At 45.9% G+C, this 17,487-nt stretch overlaps 1 protein-coding gene across 1 annotated transcript in view; it reads left to right on the top strand.

Annotated features, from left to right (window-relative positions):
• Positions 1-17,487, top strand: part of LOC137378244 (transcriptional repressor CTCF-like) — a 97,878-nt gene that overhangs the window by 43,483 nt on the left and 36,908 nt on the right.

The raw sequence follows: 17,487 nt of genomic DNA, 5'->3' as shown, positions 1-17,487 counted from the left end.
ACCTTCCTTTAATTAGTTTCAGAGGATCTCCTCTCATGTCTGTTAACTAATTCAAAAGTTCTAAAACTATTAGATTCATAAGATGAATCCCTAGTGGCAAACAAAAGAAATTCTAGCCCTTTATCCCAGTCATGGGGATATTCATGACATTATGCCCTGATTATTGTTTTGAGGGTCTGATGGTACGTTTCTAAAGCTCCCTGTGCCTGTGGGTGGTAAGCTGAAGACTTCAGCTGTGTTATACACAAATTACTCATAACTTCCTGAAAGTTTTAGACATAAAATTGGAATCCAACTGAATCTCAATCGGTATTCCATATCTAGTGAAGAACTGGGTTAACTTCTCTACCACTGCCTTAGCAGAAACGGTTCTCAAGGGAATGGCCTTTGGGAACCGAATAGCCATATCCATGATAGTGAGTATATATTGGTCTCCCGCTTTTGTTTTCGGTTACGGTCCTACACTGTCTACCAACACCCAACTAAGTGGTTCCCCAGTAACAGGTATGGGAATTAGAGGTGCCGGTTTTATGGCAGGTTGCGGTTTTCTCACAATCCGGCGCATATGGCACGTTTTACAAAACTGCACCACATCCTTGGAAAGACCTATCCAGTAAAAATGTTGACTTATACCTGATGATCCCCACCTGTCCCGCTATAGGAATTTAACGTGCTATCCTTAATAGTTCCCGGCGATACTTTGGAAATCGAACTATCTGATAAACTGTTGTCCATTCTTCATCCACAGATCTGTGAGGAGGTCTCCACTTCCTCATCAGAATCCCATTCTTCATATAATAGCCTTATGGAATTCATTTTGCCTCAGCTTCTGTTAGAGCTGATTGTGCCACTTTATTTAACTCTGAAATGGCTTGCTGAGCCTTGATCAGAGAAGACTTGTTAAACAATTCCTTTGGATTATCCAGACCCCCAAAGGATGTTTCAGATATTTGACTATCTCTGTGGTGCCAATTTTACCTCTGACATTGAAACTTGTTTCGCCAATGTTCGGGCTGTTGTACATGAAGGAAAAATTCCTGGAACCTTTTCCTACAACTGTTCTATCTCTAACTTCACTTGGTCCTTCCGTGACTACTAGAGAAGCTACTACCTTCACTCCGGCCAAATCATTCCCCAGGAGTAGATCAACTCCGTCGACAGGCAAACTATGGACAACTCCTGCAGTGCCGTTCCAGTATTAGATCACACTAGGCGCACCCGATACAAAGGTACGGGTGTATACTCCCCGCCAATACCATTCACGAAAACTTTAGCATTCAGTGCGCTCTCTGGTGCAAATGTTATGCCTTTCCCCAGCAAAAGAGTTTGGGTTGCTCCTGTATCCCTAAGCATAACTATAGGTTTTCCTGCCTCACTTGAGGGATGAGGAGTTACTTTTCCTTTCCGCAAGAATTCCCTATAACTCTCAGGTATCTTATTCACAACCCCTGCACTCACATTGGTTTTTGTATTTGGTCTTACAGCTGCAGTCAGAGCTACAGCCTGATCTGTCATACTGTTGGTCAGGACCCCTTTCTCTGCATTGGCTTTGTGTAACCCAATAGGTCCCATGGGTTAACCCCACAACGTCCAGCATTCTGCACAAAGGTGTCCCACCTTGTGGTAATGATAACACTTAGGCTTGCGGATCTCACTTCCACCCTCAGCATCTTCCTTTCTGGCCTGAGGTGGAGATCCCAGGGCATTCCCAGCTGTCCCTTCCTGTCCCCGGCTACTTGCCCTCCTTTCACCCTCCCACCTTCTATCCTTCTTGGGTTTGTGGTGGTGACAGAGAAAGGGTTTGGGCTTATAAACAAGCTCATGATCATCAGCGATTTCCGCTGCCTGTCTAGCTGTTGAAACCTTCTGGTTCTCTACATGCGTTCTTACTAACGGAGGGAGTGAATTTTTAAATTCTTCCAGAAGAATTAGTTCCCCAAGGTTCTCAAATGTGGCCTCTATCTTTAGTGCCCATAGCCAACGATCAAAATTAATTTGCTTTATCCGCTCAAATTCTATGCAAGTCTGCCAGGCAATCTCCAGAGGTTCCAAAATTTCTGCCTGTATGCTTCAGGGACCAACTCATACGGAGCGAGAATAGCTTTTTTTTTGCCATCTCGTACTCTGCAGAAACCTCCTCAGGAAGCATAGCGTAAACTTCATGAGCTCTGCACATCAATTTGCTTTGCATAAGCATGTCCAGCTTTCCAATTCATCTGCTTAGCTATCTTTTCAAAAGAAGTGAAAAATGCCTCTACGTCACTTTCCTCAAACTTGGGGAGGGCCTGTACAAATATAAACTCCACTGGGTCCTAGGCTGGAGTCAGATCTTTCCTCATCAGAACTTTCCTTGGAACCAAGGCCACTCTTTTGTCTTCGTTCCATCTTTTAAAATTCGAAATCCTTTCCTTCTCTTTCCCTTTCCTTTTCTTCAAGTTCAAGATTCTTCATTGTCAATTCTCTTTCAAGTTCAAGTTTTTTCAATTCTTTTTCCTCCTTTTTCTGTTCAAGCTCAAGTTGCTTCAACTGTAACTAAATTTTAGCGAATTCAACTACACTACCCTCTGGTTTGCTTTCTATTTCTTCCAATTGCAGATGATGTGCTCTTAGTTCAATTATGTCTGTTTTCTTAGCTCTGGGTTTTAACTCTAAGGCCAATTTTGCTGCCAATGCTATTAGCTTAACCTTGGTTAAGTTCCACAAATCACTCAGGGATACATCCTTCTTCCCCAGAAAAGTCGCAGCAACTGTTAAAGACATTCCAGTAGAGTAAACTTTGATTATTGCACAAGAAACCTGGTTCTTTTTATTTTTCCTTTTTCAATTATTATTACCCCACTTATAGTTGTACGTCGTTGGCGCTGGGTTTATCCTGCAAAGAGCCCCCCAATTATATGTTACGACCGAGGCAGGAGGAGTGTACTGTTTATTCTAGTTCGACTTCTCCACTGTTCACAACATATATTTAATTTTTTTCCCACTTACTGATACGGTCAATTATAGACTTTATTTTTATCCCAGAATAAAACACACCAACCAGATTTCTTTAATAAACACCAAAATTATCTGTTTATTATAAAACAAGTCTTAACCAGTGATGAAATAAAGCATAAACACACAGATTGAAATATTAAAAGTTCCCTTTTTACCTTCGCCAGTCACATACATACACAGCCCAGTTAACCGGAAAAATAAAGGGATTTTTGTTTTTACAGCTCTATTACAGACAAAAAAAATTGGGCTGAATACTTGCTCATTCTTGAAGAAACAACAGATGAGATAGGTTGTGTTCCAAAACTGGCATACATTTTGGCCTCCCGAGTACACTTCGACCGGCACTGGGATGTTTTAGAATAGTTCTTTTCAGGCGGCATTGAGAATCGGTTTAGCAGGCTTTTCTTCAAAGACAGGAGACGAGATGAGTTGACACAGTGGACTTCTCGGGGTCTTTTAGGGAGGTCCTTGGGAATTCTCTTCTTTCCTTGGAAGTTCTCTTCCTTTTTATACGGTTCAACCCTAACTCAAAACAAGTGAAACTGATAGCAGGAGGTCAACCTTTTGACCTCCATCAATCTTGACCGGTCGCTTCTTTGTAAACAGCTTCTCCAGGTGTCCAAAGTTCTCTGTTGCTTATTGATCTGGAAGTCAGACGGTTTTCCGGAAAGGCTTGTTGTTGTTGCTGGAAGTCAAGTGGTTTATCGGAAAGGTTTGTTTTCCTCACAAGACCTCTCTGCCCCTTTTAAAAAACATTTCCAGGGACTGTTTTTCAAAGTCAAGCGTCCTTTACATGACCCCCTTTGAAAACCCCAAAGTTTAACATTTCTTCAATCTTTCAAAAATGAATCCTCAAAAAATATATTTAAAACACAGAATCACTTTCATAACATTATCCTAATCTTCCTTTGTGACCAGGGCTATGTAACTTGAGTTTCCCTGTGTCCATTTATGTACATGCTTTGGCTGCCACTACAAATGCAAGCCCATCACTCCTATTTCCTCTTTTTTCTCCTTTTTTCCACTTTACACCTCTTAGACCCTTCTCTTGTTGTAATGCTTCCTTTCATTCCTCTCCTCTTAGGCAGTTTGCCCTCTCAAATTCCTACCCCAACCCTTCAGCACTCCTCAACATTCCTACTCTCTTGCTGCCATCCCAGGCTTGATTGCTTCTTAGATAAGCTTACAGCTTCCCCCTGTTGGCATCCTCCAAAGGGCCCATCGAGGCACGCCTTGCTGCCCATCCTACTCTCCAGGAATGTGAAATTTATGCCTAATGGCGGATTTCTGATATTGGGGTTTGGGAAATCATCCTTTCCAAACTTGACAAAAAGAGTGGCTAACCAGGTGGTGGCAGTAGAACGAGTGGCCAACACATTTTAAGCGGCCTGGGATCATATGCATTCATTACAAAGCATTAACAGTGCTAGAATTACATGATTCCTTGTCAAGAAAAGTTTCAGACTTTTTTGTCTTTGGCCACTAATTTTCACACTTTTTGGTCTTTGGCCACTCTCATCCCTGTACTCTTTCACTGTCCTTCCTGCCCAACATGCCTGTTGGGGACTACTCTTTCCTATCTCCTCCCCATCATACTGATTCCTCACAGTGCTGATCCTCTGGACTCTGCCACTGGATCAGCTCTCACCGCCCTTCTCTGCATCTTCCTCCAGAATGTTCATTCACTTGTGAACAAGGCCCTTGCCATCCGTTAACTTATTGTGGATGGTTTTTTTTATTCATTCATGGGATGTGGGCATCGCTGGCTAGCCAGCATTTATTTCCCATCCCGCATTGCCCTTGATGGCTTCCTGCACCATCTTACATTTAAAAGCCAACCACATTGCTGTGGTTATGGAGTCACGTGTAGGTAAGGAAGGCTAATGTCCTTTAGGGAAGAAATCAGTGAACCAGATGGGTTTTTACAACAATCGACAGTGGTTTCATGGTCACCATTAGACTAGCTTTTTTAATTCCGGATTTATTAATTGAATTCAAATTTCACCATCTGCCGTGGTGGGATTCAAACCCATGTCCCCAGAGCACTAGCCTGGGCCTCTGGGCTACTAGTTCAGTGGCAATACCACTGTGCCACTACCTCCCCAGTAAGTCACCACCTTGACATAATGGCCTTGACAGAAACCTGGCTGAGGGGTGATGACACCTTTCCCTCTAAATGAAGTCTTCTCACCTATACCTTCCAGTGCTTGCCCTGTCCAGACTGTTGCAGTAGTAGTGTTCTTATCACCAAATCACAAGCTTGGTCTGTTCCCCTACTTCTCTGGCACCATCTCCTCCTATGAGCATCTCACCTTCTTCTACCCCACTTGCCTCTAATTTGAAATCCTTGCTGTGACTTCTCATCCTTGGTGATTTTACCCTCCATCTGAACACATCCTGCTGTCTCTTCTCTGAGTTCACTGCCCTCCTATTCTCCCTTAATCTCTCCCCCACATGAACTCCTCTACCCAAACTCTTGTTTTTTATTCATTCATGGGATGTGGCCAGCATTTATTGCCCATCCCTAATTGCCCTTGCCTTGTCAAACCGCTGCAGTCCATGTGAAGTGGGTACACCCACTGTGCTGTTAGGAAGGGAGTTCCAGGATTTTGACCCAGGGACAGTGAAGGAACGGCGATGTAGTTCCAAGTCAGGAAGGTGTGTGACTTGGAGGGAAACTTGAAGGTGGTTGTGTTCCCATGCCTTAGCTACCCTTGGTAGAGGTCGTGGGTTGGGAAGGTGCTGTCTAAGGAGCCTTGGTGGTTTACTGCAGTGCATCTTGTAGATGGTACACTCTGCTGTCACTGTGCGTCGGTGGTGGAGGAAGTGAATGTTTGTGAATGGGGTACTAATCAAGCGGGCTGCTTTGTCCTGGATGGTGTCGAGCTTCCTGAGCGTTGTTGGAGCTGCACCCATCCAGGCAAGTGGAGTGTATTCCATCATACTCCTGACTTCTGCCTTGTAGATGGTGGACAGGCTTTGGGGAGTCAGGAGGTGAGTTACTCGCCGCAGCATTCCTAGCCTCTGGCTTGCTCTTGTAGCCACTGGCTACTCCAGTTCAGTTTTTGGTTAATGTTGATAGTGGGGGATTCAGCGATCATCATGCGATTGAATGTCAAGGGGAGATGGTTAGATTCTCTCTTGTTGGAGATGGCCATTGCCTGGCACTTGTGTGGCACGAATGTTACTTGCCACTTATCAGCCCAAACCTGGATATTGTCCAGGTCTTGCTGCATTTCTACTTGGACTGCTTCAGTATCTGAGGAGTCGCAAATGGTGCTAAACGTTGTGCAATAATCAGCAAACATCCTGACTTCTGACCTTATGATTGAAGGAAGGTTATTGATGCAGCAGCTGAAGATGGTTGGGCCTAGGACACTACCCTGAGGAACTCCTGCAGTGATATCCTGGAGCTGAGATGATTGACTTCCAACAACCGCAACCATCTTCCTTTGTGCTAGGTATGACTCCAACCTGCGGAAAGTTTTCCCCCTGATTCCCATTGATTTCAGTTTTGCTAGGGCTCCTTCATGCCATACTCGGTCAAATGCTGCTTTGATGTCAAGGGCAGTCACTTTCACCTCATCTCTTGAGTTCAGCCCTTTTGTTCATGTTTGAACCAAGGCTGTAATGAGGTCAGGAAGTGAATGGCCCTGGCGGAACCCAAACTGAGTGTCACTGAGCAGGTTATTGCAAGGCAAGTGCCGCTTGATAGCATTGTCAATGACACCTTCCATCACTTTACTGATGATTAAGGGTAGACTGATGGGGCGGTAATTGGCCGGGTTGGACTTGTCCTGCTTTTTGTGTACAGGGCATACTTGGGCAATTTTCCACATTGCCGGGTAGATGCCGGTGTTGTAGCTGTATTGGAACAGCTTGGCTAGGGGAACAGCAAGTTCTGGAGCATAGGTCTTCAGTACTATTGTCAGGGCCTGTAGCCTTTGCAGTATCCCGTGCCTTCAGTCGTTTCTTGATATCACGCGGAGTGAATCGAATTGGCTGAAGTCTGGCATCTGTGATGCTGGGAACTTCAGGAGGAGGCCAAGATGGATCATCAACTCAGCACTTCTGACTGAAGATTGTTATAAATGTACATCCCCTTGATCTTATCTCGCCTGACCTTACTTTTCCCATTGTGTCATTCGCAGATAAAACTATCTCTGATCACTTCCTCGCATTGTATCGCTCGCAACCCACATCCCTTGCCCTTCCCAACCCCACGTTCTTCTGTGTCTGCCCCAGAAAAACTGTTTCCTGAGCCAGTTACAACTGCACTTTCAAATTCCCAGCTGTCTAGCCTTTGACCTGCCATTTACAGTGCCATTTCAACAGCTGCTGATCTGTTCAATCACACCCTCACCTTTGATGCCCTTGACTTCACTAAACTCTGTCTCACCGTGGTACGGCCCTCATCTCCACTCCCTTAAGTCCGAGGGACGCAGACATGAATGTGCACAGCAGACTAGATCACGCCAGATCTAGCTGGACCATATAAAGCACTATCAGGTCCTGCTGTCCTCAGCCAAAATTGATCACTATTTCAGGATCATCCTAGAATGCAAAGTTAACCATCAACTATACTATAAACTGTCTTCTTAAACTCCTCACCCCGGTACCTCCACCCTCACCTCCAACAAGTCCAAAGAGCTCATGAACTTCTTGTCACTAAGATTGAGACTATCTGTTCAGTTGCCTCTACCATTTACCTCCCTTCCCCTAACCCTCAGGTTCCCCCCTACTCCAGCCCTGAACTCGCATCTTTCTCTCGTTTCTAGCCCTCCGAATTTATTTTTTCCATGATACCCACTTCCTGCTCCCTCGACCCTGTTCCCCTAAAATGCTGCTCATACAGCTTCCCTTCCTGATCCCATGTTACCTGATGTTAACAGTTCTGTCTCCTCAGGTTCTATCCCTTTCCCCTTCAAATCTGTCATCAACCACCCCTCCTTCCAAAAACCCAACCTTGACCCCTCTGTTTTTGCAAGCTACTGCCTCATCTCTAACCTCCCTTTCCTCTCCAAAGTCCTTGAACGTGTTGTCACTTCCCGAATCCGTGCCCATCTTTCCCGGAACTCCATGTTTGAATCCCTTCAATCAGATCTGCACTCCAGCACAGTACCAAAATGGCTCTTATCAAAGTCATAAAGGACATCCTATGTGTCTGTGACAAAAGTGAACTATCCCTCCTTGTCCATCTCGACCTGTCTGCAGCCTTTTACGCGATTGACCACACCATCCCTCTCCAAAGCCTCTCCACCGTCGTCCAGTTGGGTAGGACTGCACTCTTCTGGTTCCATTCTTACCTACCTAATCATAGCCAAGGAGATGGAGATACCTGCAATGGCTTCTCTTTCCGCTCCCGCACCGTTACCTCTGGTATCCCTCAGGGATCTATCCTTGGCTCCCTCCTATTTCTCATCTACATGCTGCCCCTCGACCACATAATCCAAAAACACAGTGGGTGGAATTTTATGGGCTCTACAAGAGTGGATTTGGTGGTGTGCAGTGTGATTTAACTAGGCAGGAGGTGTTTTTTCGAATTCCTGACAGCGGGATATTTTAGAGAAATTGTCGACGGCGTGTTTGCGGCGTTCCGGGGTCCCCCCCCCCCCCACCACCTACACGGTGGCGGATTGAAACTTTACATGCCATGAATAGTCATTACTCTACACGTAGTTACAATTAAGTCCTACCTGCCAGATTAAGTGAACAGCGAGTACTAGTCCCATGCACCCCAATTCATGTTTCAACGTGGTGTACAACAGTTGGCTTTGTGCAGTTGATTCTCAGGTCTGTGTTGTTCTCTCTTTAACTCATCGACACAATGAACACCACCATTGGAGTGGATGTTTGCCTCCAGGCTTGGCACCAGCAAGGGTGATTCTTCTTGGGTTGATGGCAAAGGTGGGTCTACATGGAGGAGTAGGGGAGGGAGGACTGGAAGACAAAGAGTAGGGTGATCAGGTACAGGGAGGAGCAGGGGAGAGTACTCTGGGAGGAAAGGATGGGGTGATTACGTGCATGGAGGAGCAGGGGAGGGAGGAGCGGAGTGCCCAGCTTGTGTAGTAGTTATTATTGGTGCTGAAGCTGGATGTGGGCAGCTGCGGGGATCGTGGTTGATTTGAGTTTTACAGTCAGAAGATAGTCAGGAAGGGCCTAAAGGGAGGGATGAGTGCTGTCAATGTCGGGGACCTGTGGGGCGACTTCAAGGTCCTGGCTGGCAGAGGGAACAGTCACAGTCAATGGGGGCAAATGAATCCTGTGGGGGGGATAGCCAAGACTTATGGTTGGGTATTCTACAACATCATCGGGAGGGGAACGGGACTCAGCAACAATATTAAGGTCGATTTGAGGAGGATCAACGATCAGAGTTCGCATGTCAATGGTAATGGGAGTAGGAACAGGGGGGAGGGATGGCATGAATAAATTGATTATGACACTGTGCACGGTAATGGGGGGAGGTTCAATGGTAATGGAGAGAAGGGTAACATTGGGTGGGTCAAGGGTGATGGGCTAAGGCTGGAAGGTTGCCGGAGGAGGTTGGAAGGTGGAGAGACTTGCCTTAAATTCTACGCACACCATTTCCTCCAATGATAGTGCAAACCACATGACCACTTGAGGATTACAAGGAGAGTGGGAGGAGACAAATGATAGTGGGTATGTCTTCTACCTGACTGCAATTCTAAGGCACATAAAAGCGAATTGCTAATTGCCTCGATGCTTCAGCTGACTGGCAACAGAGGGCTAAATTGCAATGCTCTGCTTTTTTATTATTCAGAAAAACTGCATTGACTTTGGTCTCATACACCCAATTTGCCAAGTACCATGGGAAGAAGAGTAGAGGGAGCGAGTAATGGGGGCTCTTTTCCCTCATTGCATAATAGCTGAATGCCAGCAACAGGCAGAACAGGAAGGTGAGGATGCTATGAATGATAACATCCGGGAGCGGCCTTATCGAAGATGGAACTGGTGTGTCATCACATCCTCAGGGCAAGGACAAATTACCTTCAAATATCAGAGAGGCAATGTCGGAGGCACCTAAGGATGTTGCATGAAATAGAAGAATAGGAGCAGGAGTAGGCCATTCGGCCCTTCAAGCCTGCTGCGCCATTCAGTATGATCATGGCTGATCATCCAAACTCAGTACCCTGCTCCTGCTTTCTCCCCGTATCCCTTGATCCCTTTAGCCCTAAGAACTATATCTAACTCTTTCTTGAATATATCTAATGATTTAGCCTCAACTGCTTTCCGTGCTCGAGAATTCCACAGGTTCACCACTCTCTGGGTGAAGAAATCTCTCCTCATCTCAGTTCTAAATGGCTTACCCTTTATCCTTAGACTGTGACCCCTGGTCCTGGACTCGCCTGCCATCGGGAACATCCTTCCTACATCTAGTCTGTCCAGTCCTGTTAGAATTTTGTAGGTTTCTATGAGATCCCCTCTCATTCATCTAAACTGTAGCAAATACAAACCTAATCGACCCAATCTCTCTTCATACATCAGTCCTGCCATCCCAGGAATCAGTCTGGTGAACCTTTGCTGCACTCCCTCTATAGCAAGAACATCCTTCCTCAGATAAGGCGACAAAAACTGCACACAATACTTCAGGTGTGGTCTCACCAAGGCCTTGTATAATTGCAGCAAGATATCCCTGCTCCTGTACTCAAATCCTCTCGCTATGAAGGCCAACATACCATTCGCCTTCTTAACTGCCAGCTGCACCTGCATGCTTACTTTCAGCGACTGGTGCACAAGGACACCCAGGTCTCGCTGCACCTTCCCCTTTCCCAATTTATTGCCATTCAGATAATAATCTGCCTTCCTGTTTTTGCCTCCAAAGTGAATAACCTTACATTTATCCTGATTATACTGCATCTGCCATCTATTTGTCCACTCACTCAACCTGTCCAAATCACACTGGAGCTTCTCTGAATCCTCCTCACAGTTCACACTCCCACCCAGCTTTGTGTCGTCTGCAAACTTGGATATATTACATTTAATTCCCTCATCTATATCATTAATATACATTGTGAATAGCTGGGGTCCTGGCACTGATCCCTGCGGTACCCCACTAGTCACTGTCTGCCACTCGGGAAAAGACACGTTTATTCCTACTCTTTGTTTCCTTTCTGTTGGAATCCCATGCCGGTTGCCTTCAAGGTGACTGTTGCACTCAATTTGTGTGCTAGTGTGTCCTTCTAGGGATCTACGGGTGACATATGTGGCATATCACAGTCTGCAACCCATTGGTGCATCAGAGAGGTGGCCAGTGCCCTTTTTTGATGTGCCAATGATTTCATCTACATACCTGTAGGCGAGAACACCAGGTAGCAAGGACTGTGGCCTTCGGCACCATTGCTAGGTTCCCTAGAGTGCAAGGGGTGATCGACTACTTATGTGGCCATTAGAGGCCCCTTGGACCAGCCTGCTGTCTTTGTGAAGCGTAAAGGCTTCCACTCTTTAAAGGTACAACTGGTTTGCGACCACAGGAGAAAAATCATACATGCTTATGCACATTTCCTGGGAGCTGTCATGACTCATACATTTTGAGGAACTCTCAGCTGCCAGGAGTTTTCGAGGAACCAGCTGAAGTGGACGGCTGGATCCTCTGTAACGAGGGTACCCCCTTTGTACATGGTTGACGATACCAGTGTGGCATTCCCAAAATGCTGCTGAAGAGGGGTGCAGTGCTACTCACGCATCCACCAGAGCCATCATTGAACACACCATTGGCGTGCTGAAACTGCGATTCTGTTGCCTAGACCGGTCTGGGGGGGCTCTTCAGTACGCGCCACAGAGGGTGTCACGAATAATCGCTATCAGCTGTGTCTTGCACAACCTTACAATTAGATGCGGCAATATTCTGCAGGTGGAGGAACAGGAGGAACACCAGTCCTCCTCAGATGAGGAAGACTATGAGGGTAAGGAGGAGGACACCGATGCCGTTATAGACATGAGGGCCATGGAGAGACATGCAGGGGACATCAGAGAGACCTGGACATGCACCTGAAGTGCTGAGACCTCCAAGGCTACTGACAAGGTGCTGGAAGTTAGGATTACATTGGGCGGCTAGTTTTTTCAGCCGGCGCAGACAGGATGGCTGAATGGTGTCCTTCTGAGCCGTAACTTTTCTATGGTTCTAACCTCATATTTGTATGTAACAGCCAACAAAAAGCCACTTCAAGGAATGTTGGTGGGAAAAAAAATAAAAATTACCCACATAAGTTTACATATGTCTGAGGTCTTGTTCATTGCTGTAATCTAAAAGAAGCTTTGGTGCACTTTATTTATTTAGAGATACAGCACTGAAACAGGCCCTTCGGCCCACCAAGTCTGTGCCGACCATCAACCACCCATTTATACTAATCCTACGCTAATCCCATATTCCTACCACATCACCACCTGTCCCTATATTTCCCTACCACCTACCTATACTAGGGGCAATTACTAATGGCCAATTTACCTACCAACCTGCAAGTCATTTGGCTGTGGGAGGAAACCGGAGCACCCGGAAAAAACCCACGCAGACACAGGGAGAACTTGCAAACTCCACACAGGCAGTACCCAGAATTGAACCCGGGTCGCTGGAGCTGTGAGGCTGCGGTGCTAACCACTGCGCCACTGTGCCGCCCAAATGTGACAAGCATGTGAAACCTTCTCTGGGCGACAATGGAACCAAAAGCACAGCACGACAAGGAAAGCGAGAGCGTGACTGCAGAACCACAAATATAAGGCATGTCATTAGTGAAAAAAATGAATAATTGTCAAATGACAAACATTTAAGACTGAAGGCTCAATTAGCAATGATAAATGGACACTGGACATTTTCTGAAAGGCTTTGCAAACATCAGTTCATTCCTCGCATAGGCCTCCAATTAATATTTTTCTTTTCATCTGAAACCAAACAAATGATTTACGAGACTGCATCAAATATTAAAGTAAATAAAGATGTATTTAAACTTCTGGAAGAGTTGCACAATATTTATAGCACCAGTGCCACCTTCATGCTCAAAACTGTTTCTTCTTCTGTTTTCTCCCACAATGTCCAGGTGCTTCCCTGGTATTAGCAACTGAGGTGGAGCCAGTCTGCTCATTGCACTACCTTGGTGCTGTGGATGACCATGGCAGATGTCCTCTGGAGGAACGGGTCCGTGATGGCTCCATCCTACTGGGGGTCTGCAGCAATGGTGATTGATTATCCCCCGTCTGTTCGTCTGCTGGAAGAAAGGGGGCGGGGTGGCAGTCAGTGCCGGGGGTTGGTGGGGTGGTGGCGGAGGATGAGATGCTGCTTACCCTGCGAGGTTCTGAGAGGAATCTCCCGGGACAGCTGGCATGTCCTCCTCCTCCATCTGTGTGCACGATGGCACCCACCTGTCTCCCTGAGGGGAAGAAGCACCTGGAGGGAGGTCCAGGTTCCTCGTCTCCCTCTCACTTATATTCTGCGACATGGTGCCCACGGCAACAGTGATGAAGTGCAGGTCAGATCACATATGGCTCAAGTACTCAACCAGATTCACCACGGAGTTCGTCAAACTCTCGACTGAGGAAGCCATACACTCAAATGCCTAGGACATGGCAGATGTCATGGATTGCATGGACTCTGTGCAAAGCCACGCATGACCTCAGGCATCTCTGACATTTTTTCCACATGGCTTTGTTGCACATCCAGCAGACGTCTAGTAGCTACAAACAGAGGATCATCATGAGTGTGGGGCTGAGCAGGGGCCTGGTCCCCAGCAGTCCTCCGATTATCAAGGGACTCGGCTGGCACATGCTCCCTCAGTTGCTGGGACGTGTCTGTGCCGTGCACACCAGCTTGTGCCCCAGATTCTAGTCTTAAACCCCCCCTTAAAACAACGGAACAGCTTCAGAAAGACCACTTGCCCTTGCCGATCTGAGCAAGTCGCTTGCGACACTGCACCCAGGCTCGGCGCGTCACCCTACAGTTCGAGACCTCCTCTGCTACCTCCATCCAGGCCGTCTTCGTCAGGCAGGAGGGTCTTCTGAGTCAATCTGCAGGGAAGAGGGCCACCTGTCTTTCCCTGATGGCCTGCAGGGAAGCATCACTGAACTGTGGGGCAGGATGTTGCCTGCTACCTGACATTTTCTGTGCTTTTGTTAGAGAGAAAAATAAATGTTGTGAAGTTGGTGCTGGAGTACAAAAATTAAGGGAGGCAAAAGCATTTTGAATTAAGTACAAGTCTTAATTCAGGTTACTTTGCAGAGACTTACATAACAGGAAGGCTGCTGATCCGAGAGGCTTCAGGCACAGAATGCCTTATAGCTGTAGTGATCATGTGCTTGGCACAATATGGCGGGTTTCACCAATGAAAGGCCGCCCCCGCGCCATAATCCCATGTGTCTCCCGTGCCTGTTGCCGCATGGTTCATTTACATATCAAATTGTGTGTAAAATAGGAAAAATGGTGGAAGCAGAAGTTACTCCAACTTCCGGTCCCGCTGTCAGGAATGCCACAGGACTCATAAAATCCCAGCCAGTGTTAGCTTCCAAACGTACAATGCCGACACCCAGCTCTCCCTCACCACCACCTCTTTCAACCCCTGCACTCTCTCTGAATTGTCACACTGATTGTCCAACATGCAGTACTGCCTGAACACAAATTTCCTCCAATTAAATATCAGGAAGACCAAAGCCATTTTCTTTGGTCCTCGCTACAACCTCTGTTCCCTAGCCATCGACTCCATCTCTCTCCCAGCAACTGTCTGAGGCTGAACCAGACCATTCACAACCTTGGTGTCATATTTGACCCCGAGATAAACCTGTGAACACAGAACCGCATCATCACCACGACCACCTACTTCACCCTTTGTAATGTGCTTGACTCTGCCCCTGCTTCGGCTGCTCTGCTGCTGAAACCTTCATCCATGCCTTTCTCATTGCTAGACCTGACTGTTCCATTGTTGACCTCCCATCTTTCACCTTCCAAACCTGACCTTACCCAAAACTGCTGCCCATATCCTAGCTCCCATTGTACCGTTCACCCATCACCCCTGTGCTCGCTGACCTCAGTTGGCTCCCAGTTAAGCAACATTTCAATTTTAAAATCCTGATCCTTGTTTTCAGATACCTCCATGGCCTCGCAGTCCCTATCTCTGTAACTTCTTACAGCACTACAACCCTCTGAGAACCCTCTACATCCCTGATTTTAATCATTCCACCATTGGCAACTATGCTGTTAGCTGCCTTGGCGCTAAATTCTGGAATTCACTCCCTAAACCCCTCAAGTCTGTATACTGCTTCTCTTCCTTTAACACGCTCGTTAAAACCTACCTCTTTGTCCAAGCTTTTGGTCATCTTCCCTAATATCTCCTTATGTGCTCCGGTATCAGATTTTGTTCAATCACGCACCTATGAAGCACCATGGGGTCGTTTGCTACATTAAAGGCGTGATATAAATCCAGTTGTTATTTTTGTGCCTCTTTGTGATGTCGCCATTGTGTGATCATTGCATTTTGAAATAAAAATCAGATTTTAAAAAAGATTTAAAAGGGCATTGCGAATGTTAATGCTGTAATAGTTGAGTTCTTCTCAAGTCTGTACAGCATTCTGTCTGCCACAGTCACAATACTTCAACAGTTTGACGTTAAAGTATTGGCTGGCACAGTCATAACAACTGGCTAAATTGGAAATGATTCAGTTTTGTGTGGGTGTCGATTTTGTCTTCTATTTGAGTTGATGTGAACATAAACTGGTGTTCTTGCTTTATACTTGCAGTTGAATTTTTGTTAGAATTAGTGAGCAGGGAATCGTGCTGCTCTAGTTGACTCTTAATATTAACACATGTTAAAGTAGGTGTAAGCAATGGAAGGCTTCAGTTCATGGAGGACAATTTTGCTGACTTCTTCCTGGTTGGATCAGCTAATTTGGGTAGATCTTAAGACTACTGAATCAACCTTTCTTCTAAATCAACATTGGTGGGGTGGGGGGAGTTTGGTAGGTGTGTTGGGTTACTAAAAACATTTAGAATGCATTTTCATCATCTTCCCACTGCTAATGTGGAGATAACCTCAATATAGATATCTAGTATCATAAAATACAGAAGGAGGCTATTCAGTCTGTTGTCTCCATGCCTGCTCTCTGTGAGAGCAACTCAGTTGGTACCACTCCCCTGTCTTTTCGCCGTAGCCCTGCAAATCTTTTCAGATAATAATCCAATTCCCGTTTGAAAGCCATGATTGAATCTGTCTTCACCACTCTCTCATGCAGTATATTCCCGATCCTAACCACTCGCTGCGTAAAAACGTTTTCCCTCATGTTGCCTCTTTTTTTTTGCCAATCGCCTTAAATTGGTGCCCTGTGGTTCTCAACCCTTCTGCCAATGGGAACAGTATCTCCCTAACTACTCAGTCCGTGCCCCTCATGATTTTGAATACCTCGATCACATCTCCTTTCAGTCTTCTCTTTAAGGAGAACAGTTCCAGCTTTACCAGTTTATCCACGTAACTGAAGTCCCTCATCCCCGGAACCATTCTCATAAATCCTTTCTCCACCCTCTCCAATGCCTTCACATCCTTTCTAAAGTGTGATGCCCAGAATTGGATACAATAGTCCAGTTGAGATGGAAGCAGTGTTTTATAACAGTTCATCATTAGCTTTCCAACTCTAGCACCAGATTATTGGAAGTTACAAAAAAAGAGACATAAATTGGTTCACCTCGCAGATGTGTGCTTCCTGCTGGCTGACTGTCACAAATAACTAGTGAGAAATTTGGATATGGCCCAACTCTTTCACCCACCTGGCAATCTGTTCATTAAAGCCTGGCTCAGGTATAAAATTAAAGCCCAACCCGACAACAGCCAACCCGGGCCTGAGTCCTTTAATTTTTTTAAATGCCCAACCTGACCCAAAAATAACAAACATATTATTGAAACAGAAAAAAAATCGTAGATTAAAATAAAAACAATAGGAAACAAAACAGTAAAGTCCAACCTGACCCGAGCACGAATGCTGAACGCAGAATACCAACTCGACCCGAGTCCGACACATAGTTGGGTTTGGTCGGGTAGCCAGGCTTTGCTGCTCGTTGACCTCTGTTAATGCCACTCCTGAGTTGGCCACTATGAGGTGCGTGAGACTTTCCCAAGGTGACGACCTTCAATTTACCTGCTATCTCCACTGGTGACATGGGCGAAATACGAGAGGTAGTTTTGTACGACGTCAGTTCCTTGAAATTCCAGCTTTTATTTAACCTTTCTAAATCTTAGAATGCCTGTTGTTCTGCCATTCAGTTTATTTTGGAATAAAAACGGCTAGGTACTAAGTGTCTCCTCAATCAGAAAAATGTAGCCCAGCATTAAAGGAGACAAATTAATGTCATTCTTTGCATTTGCTCGACTGTACATTGCATGACATTTTGTGGTACCCTCTCCTTGTGCATCTAAAACATTGTACAACCAATTAAGCTAGTCACTTCCTGCTCAAGCTGCTAGATAAATTGTGCCAATACTCTCAAAACAGCAAGGATATAAG

The sequence above is a fragment of the Heterodontus francisci genome, chromosome 16, assembly GCF_036365525.1.
Source record: "Heterodontus francisci isolate sHetFra1 chromosome 16, sHetFra1.hap1, whole genome shotgun sequence".
Lineage (NCBI taxonomy): Eukaryota > Metazoa > Chordata > Chondrichthyes > Heterodontiformes > Heterodontidae > Heterodontus > Heterodontus francisci.
Note: the sequence above shows the minus strand (reverse complement) of the source record. Positions and strands in the feature narration are given on the sequence as shown.